Here is a 16,105-nt window from a genome sequence, read left to right as displayed (position 1 = left end):
AAAAAAATAAAAGGCTAGCAAATATACTGATTTACTCTATGTGTGAAATGACTGAGAAAAAATTTTCTCTAGAAGAAAAGTGGAAAGTCAAGAACTTTAGTTAATTTCTTTAAATCTCCAAATATCTGAAACTAAAAAACAGGTTACTAAGTTAAAATCTGAAAATCTGAATTTAGTGAGTCAACTGGAGAAAAGAGATGATGCTTATAATATAGAAAAAAATAATGCTTTTAAGAAAAAATAGAAGATCGGAAGCTTGAGATGATAACTTTGACTCTTTAGATATCTGAAACTGAGGAACAGGTTGCTAAACTAATATTTGAAAATTGAAGTTTGGTAAATCAACTGGAGAAAGTAGGTGCTTCTGAGTTTAAAAGGAATAAAAAGGCCTCAAAGTTTCAGCTTGAGATAGAAGAAAAATTAGAGGATTCTCAAAGGCTTCTCATAACTATACTTCCGAAGAATGAAGAGTTAGAAAGAGGCCTGGTCCATCTAAGGAAAGAAATTAAGAAATTCTTTCAATGGACTTCATCCTCATAAACCTTTTCTAACCTAACTAGTTAAGGGGTCAATAATAGTAAGTGCCTTGGGTATCAACACAAAACTCATTCATCTAGGTCACAAGGCAAGGTTGATCAAACTATAAAAAAAAAGCATATAAATCCTTGTGGACTTACTGTAGAAGAGATGAACACTTGAAAAAAAGACTATCAAAGATGGCTCAGAGAAAGAATGACAATGTTAGACATGTCCACCAGGGGAGAAGCTATCCCAAAGGTTTAAGAATTTGGAAAAATATGAAGAAGCTTACATTACCTAGATAGACAAATAAGGATTTAATCACACCTATGTCCTCCTACTAGGAACTCAAAGTAAAATAGGTTCCCCAAGTCTAATAAATAATCATAAGTACAGGAGGGAGAAATAGTTTACAATTAGAACAATCTTCTTAATATGTAATTGCTCGAGGCGATGAATGAAAGGTCTTATTGTATTTTCTTTCTCGAGACAATTCATGATAAAAGTGTCTTATGTGATCAAGTAAAAAAGGCCAAAAATTGCATACAACTGATGGGAATAGTCGAGAGCCTAATAATGAAGAAGAAAATAATGAATGGTGATATAAAAATCTCAATCACAAATGTCAGTTCAAGTAGAAAAACTCCAAAGAAGTGTCTAGTCAGAATTCATAGGGACCTGGTCCCAGTGGAACTATCCTCATAAGGACAAATTGGAAGAACATATCCTCTCTTCTTGCTAGACATTCTAATATTATGTTTGAAGGCAGAAGTGCAAATAAAAGTCTAAGTTGGAAATTCATGGCTTTTTACAGTATCCTATCCCAAGAATGAGCTCACAAATATGTGAAAAAGATTGGCAAGTTCAAAGCAATGCAGAAGGAACTCTGGATATTTAAAGAATGTAAAGTCTAGGAACTGCTTCTCAGACTTATTTCTAGAACAAGTGGTGGTATGATGTGGTGTAATGAATCTAACAAGCTGATGCTAGGATTGATCAGACTAGCGTGACCTACTATCAAGTGAATCAGTGTCTCTTCACAAAATTAGCTATGTTTAGGAGACAGGTATCCTTGGTAAATTAGGTACATTTTGGTCTAACTCAGTATCAAAACTTTGTAGGTATACACCCATGGGAACAACTTTAGAGGTGGAAAGATGTGACAAGCATAAAGTTTAAAATTCACTCAAACTAGAGTGGGACCTGGTCCCTTATCTCAGGTTAGTATTTTGTATGCGCATCTGTTCTGTCAAGAAAAAGCCGCATCCTCCTTGTTCTTGTGTTAGAAAAGTTGTTCTATTCTAGAAGGGAAGGTGAGTCACCTAAAATCTAAAATTGATCATATCTTGTTCCCATAGAGAACCCTTCCTTGTGCTTATTATTCCTTAAATCTTACTGCACCTACACCTTCTCTAATAAGAAAGGAAAATCCTAATCCCAAATAGCCTTTCTAAGAAAAAACTTTCCTAATGGTTGCAACTACCCTATTTTCATGTCCTTCAAAGGATTTTAAGCTTAACATTGTTAAAAATCCTTTCCCAAACTTTCCTGAAAAATATTCATCTTCTCCTACTTTTCCAAAGTCTAACTCCTTCATCATTCAACCTGTTGATGAGGAATCATCCATGAATCCATAAAATTATTCACATAGTATTGTGATGGATAAAACTTGGGTTGCTAAAAACCTCATATTGTTGTCATATAGCCCAGGAAAGAGCATATTTGATCAAAAGAAAAATTGTATCAGTAAAATACCAAGAATCTTTGAAAAATGGTTTGAAAATTTTACTAAGAAACAATTGATACTTAAGGGACTTGGTCCCAAGAAGAGGAAAGTAGCTGAAAAAAATCTGTGATCTCTTATACTAGAAGAAAGAATAGGGGAAAAGGTTGTATCCAAGGAAGTTAGAATCAAGTTCTTGAAAAATCTAAAGGTGTTAAATAGAGGCATTTTTTATCCAAATATGTCAATAGAACCTGATATGTTGGAATTAGTTGAGTTAGTTAAACATTAAAGTTGGATGCATCTTATGGAAGGACCTATTCCCACTATTTTTTTTTGATATAGTTAGGGAATTCTATTTCACTTTAGAATTCTAAGAAGATGGGTTAAATCTAACAACACAGGTCCAAGGAAAGAAATAAAGTTTAATAAAGAAACATTAGGAAGAATTTTGGAGTTCCTATTTATGGAGTGAGAACTGTCTCAAAATAGATGCCTTTAATATAATTCTTAGCAAATTCATCAAAGGTCAAAGGGAAATCTGTGGCTGCAGCGAATAGAAAATCACTCAAGAGTGAGTTTCAATTGGTCTTTGACTTTGTGAACAACATGATTCTGCCTAGATCATAAAATAGAAACATTGCCTCAACCACTGATTTGTATATAATGGAGTGACTTAGTATCTTTGAATTCATTAATATACCTATATTGATAAAGGAACACATACAAAAAGTGGTTCTTGGAAAAAATGGCAAACATGGCATGCCTTATGGTTACTGGTTAAATAAGGTGTTTAATCACTTTGGTATTGTATATGAGAATGGAATTCCTGGAACTGGGTTGTAAATGCTTGGAATAAAGACACCGATCAATATTGAGTGTGTCAATAAGAACTCAAGGACCAACTGCCAAAGGGTGCTCAGGAAGGAAATAGATGAACCAAAGTTCAACCTAGCTACCAAAGATGAAGAAATTAGCAAGCTCCAGGTGACAATTCAGCATCTCTCCAAAAGAAGCCCTTATGACTCTAAAATGCTTAAAACTGAGAATACTAAACTGAAGAAGAGGGCATTAATCTTAACTTATGAGGTCCTTAGCATGAATACAGAGATAAGGTATCTAAACAACAACCTGACCCTACTCCTTCAAAATCTTTTTCCCAGTCCTTCATCTGTTAATCCTTCTTGATTCCCTTGGATGTTTCCCTAGAATATTTAAATTATGTACTAAAATAACACTTATCCTCTACTTATGAATGAGTCTTTGCTTTTTGTGTTACATGTGTTCCCTTTAAATTTCAAAGTTATTATTTATGTTAGTGTTTCACCAGTGTCCATGAGTTAACTAAAATGTAATTTTATTTACTCTTGGTTTACTGTTATTCCTTTTCAATGATGCTAAAAGGGGAAATACTAGATTTCATGCGTAAAGATCAGGTATGTGTGTTGTGTACTCATGAGGTGCTGATAGGGGAAAGAAATTAAAGCTTACGAGAAGTAAATAAAGGGTGCATAATGACAGGGGGAAGAAAATGAAGGATGCATAATGATAGGGGGAAGAAGTTGAAGTTTTTAAAGCAAATGACAACAAGGGACCAAGTCCCTGTGTTGCAGGTGATGGAAGCACGATGATAGGGGAAACATTCATCTTCAGAGTAGTAATCACACTAATTAAATATGATAGATGTGTAATGATGCTCAAAGATTTATGGTTGGTTTGTCATCATCAAAAAGGGAAATTTTTTTTATATGTAGTTTTGATGATAAGAAGATGACTACAAGGGACAAGGTCCCTAGATGTTTGAGGCAACTGTACAGCTGACATGCATCTGCACAACTTTGTCTGTTTGCGTAACAAACTGGCAGGTGCTGCTTGTACTAATTACAAAACCTGGTCCAGTGATATTTCAGCCCTAATCATCACTCATATATAAATGAAAAAAGATACTTCTTTATCAAATGGTTTTTGCAAATACAAAAAAGAGTGTTAAAGGGAGAGAAAGGCAAAAACTCCATATTTGACATTTCTCAAGATCTTTTTCCATATATGTATGTTGATTTAGAGAGTGTCTTGAGTGATTCCTAATTTGTAATTGAATTACTCATCATGTAAGAGTAATGATCTTTTCTCTTTGTTTAGAGAGTGGTTAGGTAAATTTGCCTAAGTCCAAAACTAGTTAGAGTTACTCAGTTTAGAGAGAGCCTTGGCAGAGTTGTCAAGATGAGCTTGTAGTAGAGGTAATACAAGTGAGATAAACCTAAACTTAGGTTCATGTTTGAGTCTGTAATCAAGAGGTTGATTATAGTGAACTTTTGAGGTTCTTTTGAGGGCAAGCCGTGTTTTTTCCTCCCTTGAGAAAGGATATATGTTTCCTTGTTAAATATTGTGTGTTGCTATTTTCCTGCACAACCTTTAGTTTACTGAAATTTATTGTTTGATAAACTGTGATTGACTTTGAGGGACCTAGTCCCTGACTATATAGTGCAGCCCCCAAGGGTTCCAATAGCGCTTTGGGCGTATGTCCCTTACAAGGGGTGTTTTGGCCCCTTATTATGCTCCTTCGACCTCTTAAAAGTCCTTTAACCCTCTTTAATGGTAATATTCATCCATATTGCATCTTTGGGTAGAAATAAGTAGTAGTCAAGCATCTCGAGCATCATAAGTATCCTTTCCAAAGGTATGGAGGTAATTTGGCTTGTATCATAGGGGATTAAGAGTTTAATACTAAAATTACAAAAGGTGATATTAGAAAGTTACTCAGTTATTTTTGTAAAGTGGTTGAGAAAATTCTACGAGGAAGGTCATGGTTTACTCCATTGAGAAAATAGGTTACCACAAAAACATTATGTATTTTTTATTTACTTATGTTCTGTTACCACGTAAACATCATGTGTTTTTAATTTACTTATGTTCCTACCATTTACTCTTTACTGTTAGTAGTTGCACTTAGTAAAGGACATGATTTCTTGACTCGTGGTGGATTTATAGACACCATCAATTTGTATTAGATTCTGTTCTTCTTCCTAGAAGATTAACACTTAGGAGAGATCCTACTAAAATGGATGCTCTACCAAATCTCGAAAAAGGTTAGTTAACTACTAGAAGATTCCAAAAGGTGGTTGGACAAGAAGATCCCTAAGTATAAATGATAGCTATCACAAATGTAAAAAGTTTGGACATTATACCAAGGATTGCCCTCTTCACAAACTTGACTACAAATATTACACCACAAATAATCTAGAAAAATGATAGAATAAGAACCAGGTCCCTAATAAGTTCAAAAAAAGGAAACTATAAATAATATTATCAAATAAGCTCTGGGTGATTAGGAAGAATCATCCATTGAGTCTTATATTGATGAATATCCTTAATATTTCTCCATGATGGCCATTTGAGATGAATTATCTAACTCTGTTCCTTGTTTGCACTCATGGCAAATTCAAATGCTGAATACAAAGAAGAGTCAAGCTTCCTTAACATCCGAAAAAAATCTCAAAGATTATTATAAGAAAGAATTAAGGTCCCCAATGAGTGTATTTATTTCAAAATTTTATAATCTCTCTAAAGAAAGGGGATCTCAAAATAACAATCTTTATGAAGCTGAGGTTGAAAGAATGGCCTTGTATAACAAGATTCTTAAATTAGAGAAAAAAAGTTGTTACTATGTTTTATGAAAAATTATGTATTTAATAAAAAAATAAAGGTTCTCTCGCAAAATAATCCAAAGTAAAAATGAAAGAATAGTGATGTTCAGTTTGAGCTTGAATCACAGCTAAACAAGTCCAAACTAAAACTCAGAACTCTCTTGAGATAAGGAACTTGAGAGGGACATGATGAAAATCAAGGCTCATCTAAAAAATCCCTCTGTTGGATAACATATTTAGAGGTATTAGCTCACTTAACTACTATGAGGTCCAACACTGTTTGAGTTCTTGATTTTTGAAAAATTTGTCCTTCTTACAACCCTCATAGTAAGTATATGTCTAATCGTGATGATTGGTTATGCAACTACTGTGGTAGAAATGATCATTTTAAGGATTCTTGTCCTTATAGAATCATATTCGATGAAACGTATTGGAAGTATATAAAGTTAAAAAGGTACTCAAAGGAACCCTGTCTAGGTCTGAAATATCAGGCTGCTAGTTTAGGCTAGAAGAAGTTTTATTCATCTATTATCTCACTTTTAGGAAATCACATTGATATGGGTTCCCAAAGCTATCAAATGATCCTATTGTGTCGGGAATAGTCATAGAAAGAAGCCAAAGTTAGTTCATAGATAGTGGATACTGCAATATATGATTGGAAGAATGGAAGATTTCCTCCCACTTAAAGCTTTTCAAGAGGGAAACGTCTCTTATGGAAATGGAAAAAAGGGTTATACTCTGCTCTGAGTATGAGTCTAGGGACCTAAGTCATAACCAAACTAGTGTGAAATTGGATAAGTTCTGCTCTGAGTAAGAATGTTTCACCATGAGTCAAAAAGCCATGTTACGAGTGGTAGAGATGAGTTGTATGTTGTACAGTATCTAATCCCTTTGGATTCTTTCTTGGACATGACTAAACCATACGAATTATATGTTTAGTCACGAGTGGGATCATGGAGTCATAATATGGACAGTGTATGGGTGTCCAACTCACTATTTAGGATACTGCTTATGGCGATGAGTCGTATGATATGGTGATGAGTCAATGGATTGACTCGTGACCAGGGATAACTTTTTTTCAACTTTAAGCTAGGGTTACTTTGGATATTTACCACTTAAAACCTCTACGACCCTTTTGGTCATTCATTCCGTACTTTATAAGATTAAACACCCTTTTTATCCTCTTTAAGTCTTCTCAATCAAGGAAAGCTAAGGTTTCTCCCATTTGGTCATCTAAGGGTATACGAGTCAATTTCTCTCTGTGAATCTTTATAATTCAGGTATGTTACTCTTACCTCATCGTTAGTTTGCTAAAAGCATATATTTAAAGCATATTCATGAATAATTAATGGTGGTTTTAAAACAAAGGTTGAAATGTTTGAATGCATATCATTGAATATTGTTTTATATGGTTTAAATTATGATTATGCATGTTCTAATTATGGTTTTGTACAAGTGGGTGCATGGGAATGGTGATTTAGTTGAGGGGTCATGGTTGAACCCCAAATTGGTTAATTTTGGCTTTGATAATGGTATACCCTCAACCTATTTATGAAATTGTTAATGAGAATGATATTGTTACAAGTTGAATTATGATTTTGAACTAAGGCTTTAGCATAAACATGATAATGATTTAATAACAAAGTGAGTCAGTGTTCCCCAATGTGTATTAATGAACAAAAGGGAGTTGTTCTCCCAAAGTTAATGGAAACTCTTTTGGAATGATGTGTTACCTTACAAATATAGTTGGTGTGATGATACCAACATTGTATGCCTTAATGTGAAATATGTTTAAATGAATGAGAATGTGTGAAAATTGTTTTAATTAGGCTTTAATAAGGGTTGTATAGATGAGTCATAAAAATGGAGGTTCGAACGACCAGTACTGGAAACCATATTTGCTGATGCAGGTGTTAAAGTGACCAGGAGGGTTTGAGCCCCCCTTATTATTATTTCATTATTAGGGAGTATCGATTCCCCTATAAATTATTATATGAACGGGTGATTAAATAACCTTAGTATATGTTGAAGGGTTTGGGTCCCCCATGTGCATATATATGAGATTATTCTTCAGTTCATGCTGCTACATATACTGGGGCCTAACCAGGGGGTGAGAGATGGGGACCATATAGCTTGTGGGTACTATAAGTTGACAGTTGAGCTACATAATCTAGGCTAAGCTTTTGAAAGCATGTTAAGCCTTGTTATCTTTCCCGGCTTGTTATGTATATGTATATGTTTATGCATTAATCATGTGCACCACCTTTTAATAAATTTTAAGTTGTTGATCATGTAATTATGTTACCCTTATCCCTGATTTTTATGCTAGCATTCACCCCGCTAACTATCTTTGGATGTTGTATCCCTACGCAATTTAGGTACTGGTCATACTTCTAATCCTCCTGCTCAGTGACTTGGATTCAGGATCAGCTAGTGATTTAGATTAAAGTGGTGAGCTTCCATACTTTGGAAGACCCCATTTTATGTTTATGGTTTCTTTACATTTTGATTTTTCCTTGGATTTGGTTTTTGGCTATAGTCGGGGGCATGACCCAACTGTATATTCTTTGGTTTTGATTAGAGGCTTTGTTATACTATTATTGGTATGGATAGTGTCGATATTGGTATTGGTATTGGTATTGACATTGATGCCGGTATCGATTGGTTTTAGTTGTAGACTTAATTTAATGTCTTTAAGTTAATATTCTCTTATATTGTTATATGTTCAGAATTCAGCCTACTTTGGATGTAGTGTGTTGGTCTGGTTAGGTTCAAGGGGTGATCTCCGGTCCATGTGGAACTTGAGATTCCTATCACGGGCAGGCACTATTTGGGTTGTGACAAAGGTGGTATCAGAGCCTAGGTTTGGTGTCATTGGGTGTTCAAAAAATCTGTCTCGAGTAGTGTCTCTTTTATAGGTGTGTAGTGCGCCACACTTATAAGGGAGAGGCTACGAGATATTTAGGAATGTTTTTCTTTCTTGTTGTTCTATTTCAAGCTATAGAGTATGAGGTCTTGAGTCTCTCTAATTCCTATTTGTTCACTTTTCAAATCATGCCTCCCCTATGATCTGAAGCTCAAAGAAACTCCTTTATTCCACTTGGGGAAAATGTTGATGGGACACGCCCTGCTTATGGGGTACAGACTCGGTCAAGGGGTTGAGTTCCTAATTGTCCTCTTGGAGTTCTGCCGGTCCCCTCTAGTCCTCCGCAAGATCCTCAGGTGGATGAGACTAATGTAGAATTTTGTCAGTTTATTCATATGTGGCTCAGTTGGAAGCTTCATAGTCGGAGAGTGTAGCTTCCATTACTCCATCTTTTGAGGCCTCAAGGGCTTGCTACTTTTTGAGGTTGATCTCTCATATGTTATCTAGTGTTAAGGTTGAGGAGGATCCTCAAGGTTTTACTGATGAGATGGAGAAGATCTTTCGTGTTATGCATGCTACTAATATGGAGGGTGTCTCGACTGGATATTCTTTGGTTTTGATTAGAGGCTTTGTCAGACAACTCTTGGTATGGGTAGTGTTGGTATTGGTATTGGTATTGACATTGATGCCGGTATCGATTGGTTTTGGTTATGCACTTAATTTAATGTCTTCAAGTTAATATTCTCATGCCTTGTTATATGTTGGAAATTCAGCCTACTTCAGATGTAGTGTATTGGTTTTGTTAGGTTTAGGAGGTGATCTTCGGTCCATATGGGACTTCATATACCCATCATAGTTAGGCCCTAGTTCGGGTCGTGATAGTCTTAAACTAGAAGCACAAAGTCTCTCTTTCTTTGGATAATATCATCTTTCCTCTAGATTCTGGTGTGCATACTAGATCCAAGTACAAAAGCATATTTGTCTTTTCAACCTTCGTATATCAAATTAAGCACAAAATATCAAAATAAGTCTTGAAGGACTCAGACTAGGTGAATGCCATGCAAGAAAACTTTGTCATATTTATATAAACAAGGTTTGACATCTGGTTCCTAGATTCTTTGTTAGAACTATAGTAGGACTAGGTAGGTATTCAGATGCAAGTTTGATGAACTGTGTAACAATACAAGGTATAAGGCCAAATTAGGTGTTTAAGGATGTAATTAGGAAGAAGGCATAAATTATGATAAAACTTTTGCCCTTGTTACCATATGGAAACCATATGGATTCTCATCACTTTTGCTTCCTACTTGAAATTTAAACTATTTCAAATGGATGTAAAGAGTGCTTGTCTTAATGGGTATTAAAGAAAAGAGTATATGTCAGGCAAAACCCTAGTTTTAAAGATATTGGTCATGTAGATATAGATTTTCCAGGTACTTCGTAGACATGAAGAGTACCTCCGTAATGGCTCATTTTTATTAGTTGTTGAAAATACTTGATATTTTCACTAAAGCACCGGGAAAGGAACTGTTTGAAAGAAACAAGTTGAAGCCTGGGTTGTTAAAAATTAATTCTTCTCCTTTCACAAGGACCTCTATTTTTTTTGGCTATGATCAGATAACAAGTATCCAAGAAAGTATTTTTCAACTTTGTCTAACTTATCTCTATACATAACAAGTATGCAGACACGGTATGCAGAGAGAAGTCAAGGATGAAGATTATTAGGATTTTTCAAGGTAGTGTCTAAAAGTTAAAAAGTGGGACCAAGTCCTTCTTCCTAGGTTAGTATTACTTATCGTACTTATAAAAGTCTTAAAACTGTTTGATATTCCCACCTATGTGTTTTTTCCATCCAACAATAATGGTGTCTTATTGATTGAACCTCAAATGTAATCTCTCTCCCTTGATATGTAACATTACCTCTCTCTTTATGTAACGACCCGAGACTACCGCCTAGTTGTTACATGGTGCTTACGGTCCCGAGAGACCACAAGCTAACCTATGAGCTGGTACTTGTTGTGAGCACTAAATAACATGATCATAAATATGGAAGAATACTGATATACCATAAGGTTTTAAATATCTAAATTCAAACTAAAATATGAATCTAGGAAAATGACTGTCTAAATCTGATAAAGTATTGATAAACTGAACAACAAACTGACTGTAATGTCTAAAAATCCTCTAAGATTGACTGACTGAGAGTTGATGGGACAAATCCCAAACTAACTCTACTGACTACTTAAATAAAGACATGAGATAAGATAGTCTACCCTTGGGTGAGGAAGACTCACCACTGCTACTGTACTGCCGAGAATCTGAGGGACTAAGTGCAATCCAAGAACTGAGCGTCAGCATCTATGATAAGAGGCATCATAGCGCAAAACAAAGGTATGCGATCAGTACTTTGAATGAACTGGTATGCTAAATGAGGTAGGATAATATGCAAGGTTTTATGAATAGGAGTAATGATCTATCTGAATCACATATAAAACATGGAATACTGAATAGAGAGCATGAAATCTGTAGATACTGAACATGCATGAAAGTCTGTAACATACTGGAAATACATGAAAATCTATAGACACTGAGGATGCATGACCAAGAATATAACATGAACTGGATGAAATCTGCAAACTGAAATATTGAAAAATAACAGAAATCTATATGCTTTGGTCAAGCAATATTAAGAATGAAGAACTGAACTGGAACTGTGACTGAGACTGTATCTAAGACTATGGGAGGCATCATCTAACCGACATTCCCCAATCTGATCTAATCAGGGTCCAACCTGTAAACCCAGCTAGAAGGGTGTTAATACTGTGCCACGGGTACTAACAATGGCTGTGTGGATCCACTAAAATGATATAATGTCCAAAGAACTAAGGGTGTCAAGCCTGAACTAATGGGTGACCCCTACGAGATAGTCAAGCCTAATCTGACGGGTGAATACTAATATCCTACACTGGATACGTAGTTCTAGAGTATAGGGACTGATACTAACGACTTTGCCTATCTGACAGGGAAGCCGCCATCCCTATCCTCGCTCGGTGCTAAATCTTACTCCCAACTGAATTACACTGAAATGCTAGACTATTCTAAGTTTAACTAACTGTTCTAATAATGGTCATGATATAATCTGAGGTTATTCAGAAGATACTGAGATGACATTAAGTAAACAACTACGGTTTCGGGTATTCAATACCTCCAGGACTCAAAACAATAGTAGTAGCATGAAACTAAAACATTGAAGGACATAGCATGCTCTTATTAAATCAATTGCTCTTGTAGGCATTTTATCAAACACTTATAGTTCATGGTTTAAAATAATCATAGAATTACTTAAGAACTGGCATAATTGACATAAAATTATCATGGAAAACACTAAATCATGATTTAATTCGACAAATGATAACACTAAAACATGAGGAATAGAATAACAACAATAACTTCATTAAAACATGGTATTAAATCAAAGTTCATGGAGATTAATTGATGAAATCATGATTTAAAACCAAATAACTTAAAAAGATCATAATTTTATAATTGAAAAGGTTACTTGGGCTCCATGGATGAAAGGAATCTATGGATGAACATCAAACATATCTTAATGGATGAATTTCTTGAAGTTCTTGGGTGAATTCTTGAGATTGCTCTTAGTTTCTTGAGAGTTAGAGTTTGTAATATAGAGAGAAAGCTCTTGAATTTTGGGGGAAATTAATAAGGAATGAACTTTTAAAATGTTTTTAGGGATTAAGTATTCCATCTGGAAGGATTAAAATAATGGGATAAAACTGTTTTAACCCTGGACAAAATATTAGATTTTTGTGAAATTTTTTGGATTTGGGCCCCTGGCGCGACGCGGCGCTATCGCGCTGTGTCACCAGAATCTGAGGACTAGGAAATTGGTCTATGGTGCGACGTGGGGAAATCGCGGTCCTTCTCTGATTGGGACCTAGAAGTTCTTCGCGAAGCGGTGGCATTGCGCTGCAACACTGGAAAATGACAAATGCAAAATTGGCCTATGGCGCACCAACATCGCGATACCTCACTAGAAATTGAAAATTGCTATTTTGACTCTCTCCACGATGCACTGATGGGTAAAATGACAGTGTTAAATTACTGAAACTTTAAATTGCCATAAATTCTTACTCGGTTATCGAATTTAGGAAAATTTTATATCATTGGAAAGCTAACTGAATTTCCTACAAAATAGCGGGATCTAAACTGAAAAGTAATGAGTTCTTTAAAAATTTCATATACGAATACTCACATAATTGGACTTAGATTATGCTAGGGAAATACGGGATGTAATAATATCTCCCCTTTGGGATCATTCATCCCCGAATGAAACTGCTTTAGCAGAGAAAACTGATGGACTGAGCTTTTACATAGAATATGCATGTCTGATGCATGGAATACAGGATTGAACTAATTCATGAATGCACGACTGACATGAACATTATGTGCGGCTGAAACTGAGCATGATAGAGAAAAGAAAATCTTAAGAAGATTGGTATCTTATACTTAATTTGGATTCGCAGAGAAGAGATGAGAGTACTTGGTCCGCATACTTGCCATTGCTTCCAAAATGGTTCCTTAATGGAATGATTCCGCCAAAGAACTTTCACTAGTGGAACTTCTTTTTTTCTTTGTCTACGAACTTGAAGATCAAGAATTTCGACTGGACTTTCCTCAAAGGAAAGACTATTCTGAATATCTACGCTTTCTAAGGGAATAACTACAGTTGGATCACTAATACAGTTTTTCAACAATGAGACATAGAACACTGGGTGTACTGAGGCTAAATCTGAAGGCAACTCAAGCTTATAAGCTACCTTCCCAAAATGAGTGAGGATTCTGAAGGGACCGACATATCGGGGGATGAGTTTTCCTTTCTTGCCGAATCTCTTCACTCCCCTCATGGGAGATATTTTCAAGTACACGAAGTCACCGACCTCAAACTTAAGATCCTTTCTCCTCACATTTGCATATGATTTCTGTCGGATCTGGGCAGCCCTAAGCCTTTGTCTGTCAACTGAATCTTTTCTAGCGTGTCAAACACCAAGTCAGGCCCTACTACTGCAGCCTCACCTACTTCAAACCATCCAATTGGAGATCTACATCTCCTACCATAGAGAGCTTCAAATGGAGCCATACGAATATTGGAATGATAGATGTTATTGTATTCAAATTCAATCAAAGGCAAATGGTCATCCCAACTACCCTTGAAATCAATAACGCATGCTCTCAGCATATCCTCAAGAGTCTGAATGGTCCTTTCTACTTGACCGTTTATCTAAGGGTAGAAGGCTGTACTAAAGTGGACTTGGGTACCAAGACCCTTTTAGAATGCTTTCCAGAAGTAAGAGGTAAACGGAGTACCTTTATCTGAAATGATAAATAAGGAAACACCATGCAACCTAACCAACTCTCTGAGATAGATTTTGGCAAAGTCCTCGACTGAATAAGGGTTATGGACTGGCACAAAATGAGCTAATTTGGTTATCCTATCTATGATAATCCAAATAGAGTCATGTTGACGATGGGTACGAGGCAAACCTGTCACAAAGTCCATGTTTACTTCCACCTATTTCCATATGGGAATACTGAACTCCTACATGGACCCACTAGGTTTCTGGTGTTCAACCTTAACTTGTTGACATGTAGAGCACTTAGCTACAAACTCTACAATATCTTTATTCATCCCACTCCACCAATAAATCTCCCGCAAATTGCGATGCATCTTAGTGGCCCCTAAATGAATAGAGTTACACGCACCATGCGCTTCTGCAAGAATTCTTTGCCTCAAATTATCTACACCAGACACACATAATCTACCTTGACAATGCAAAACACCATCTCCCCCTTGGGAGAGAACCTCTACTTTCTGATCTCTAACTGATTCTTTTAACTTAACTAGACTGGGATGTCTATCCTATTTTTTCTTCACCTCAGAAACTAGAGATAGTTCTGAGCTACTCTGCACCCACACACTACCTTCTGCTAAATCGAGTAAACGGACACCTAGTCGGGCAAGCTGATGAACTTCCTGAGCTAACTTTTCCTTACCATCCTCAACATAAGCTACACTACCCATAGATTTCTACTGAGAGCATCAGCTACGACATTGGCCTTGCCCGAATGATACAGAACACTTATGTCATAATCTTTCAGCAACTCTAACCACCTTCTCTGATGTAGATTCAAATCTTTTTAAGAGAATACATACTGAAGGCTTTTGGGATCTATGAACACATCTAAATACACCCGATACAAGTAATGCCTCCAAATCTTTAAGGCAAACACTATAACTGCTAGCTCAAGATCATAAGTCAAATAATTTTTCTCATAGGGTTTGAGTTGTCTAGAGGCGTAGGCTATGACCTTAGCTCTCTGCATGAGGACATAACCCAAACCTACTCTAGATGCATCATAGTACACAAAAAACTATCTGAACCATATGGTAGAGTCGAGAATGGGGCTGAGGTGAGTTCAGTCTTTAACTCCTAAAAACTCTTCTCGCCGGAATCTGACCACCAAAACTTAACTTTCTTCTGAGTCAATCTAGACATGGGGGATGAAATAGAAGAAAGCCTTTCAACAAACCAACGGTAATAGCTAGCTAAACCCAAGAAAATTCTGACATCTAATGGAGAAATGGGTCTAGGCCAGTTTCTCACCACTTAAATCATTTGAGGATCAACTCTAATGCTATCACCAAAAATAATATGACCAATGAATGCAACTGATCTTAGACAGAATTCATACTTATTAAATTTAGCAAACAACTAATGAACTCTAAAAGTCTGAAGCACTACTCTGGGGTTGTCTGCATGCTCATTTTCGCTACGGGAGTAGACTAGATGTCATCAATGAAGACTATGATGAACATGTCCAAGTACTTCTTGAATACTTGGTTCATCAATTCCGTGAAGGATGTTGGGGCATTTGTAAGACCAAAGGACATGACTAGAAATTCAAAGTGACCATACCGAGTTCGGATAGCTGTTTTTTGAATGTCACATTCTCTGACTCTAAGCTGATGATAGCATGATCTGAGGTCTATCTTAGAAAATTAGCTGGAACCCTGAAGTTGGTCAATAAAGTCGTCGTTTCTAGGAAGTGGATATTTATTCTTGACTATGACCTTGTTCAACTGATGGTAGTTTATGCACATTCTGAGAGAACCACCCTTCTTATGCACGAATAGAATAGGTGCGCCCTACGGGGAGATATTGGATCTGATGAATCCTTTATCTAAGAGATCCTTCAACTGTTATTTTAGTTCTTTGCATTCAACTGGAGCCATTCCATATAGTGGAATAGATATAGGATGAGTATTTGGGAGAA

This window comes from Capsicum annuum, chromosome 1 (assembly GCF_002878395.1).
Source record: "Capsicum annuum cultivar UCD-10X-F1 chromosome 1, UCD10Xv1.1, whole genome shotgun sequence".
NCBI lineage: Eukaryota > Viridiplantae > Streptophyta > Magnoliopsida > Solanales > Solanaceae > Capsicum > Capsicum annuum.
Note: the sequence above shows the minus strand (reverse complement) of the source record.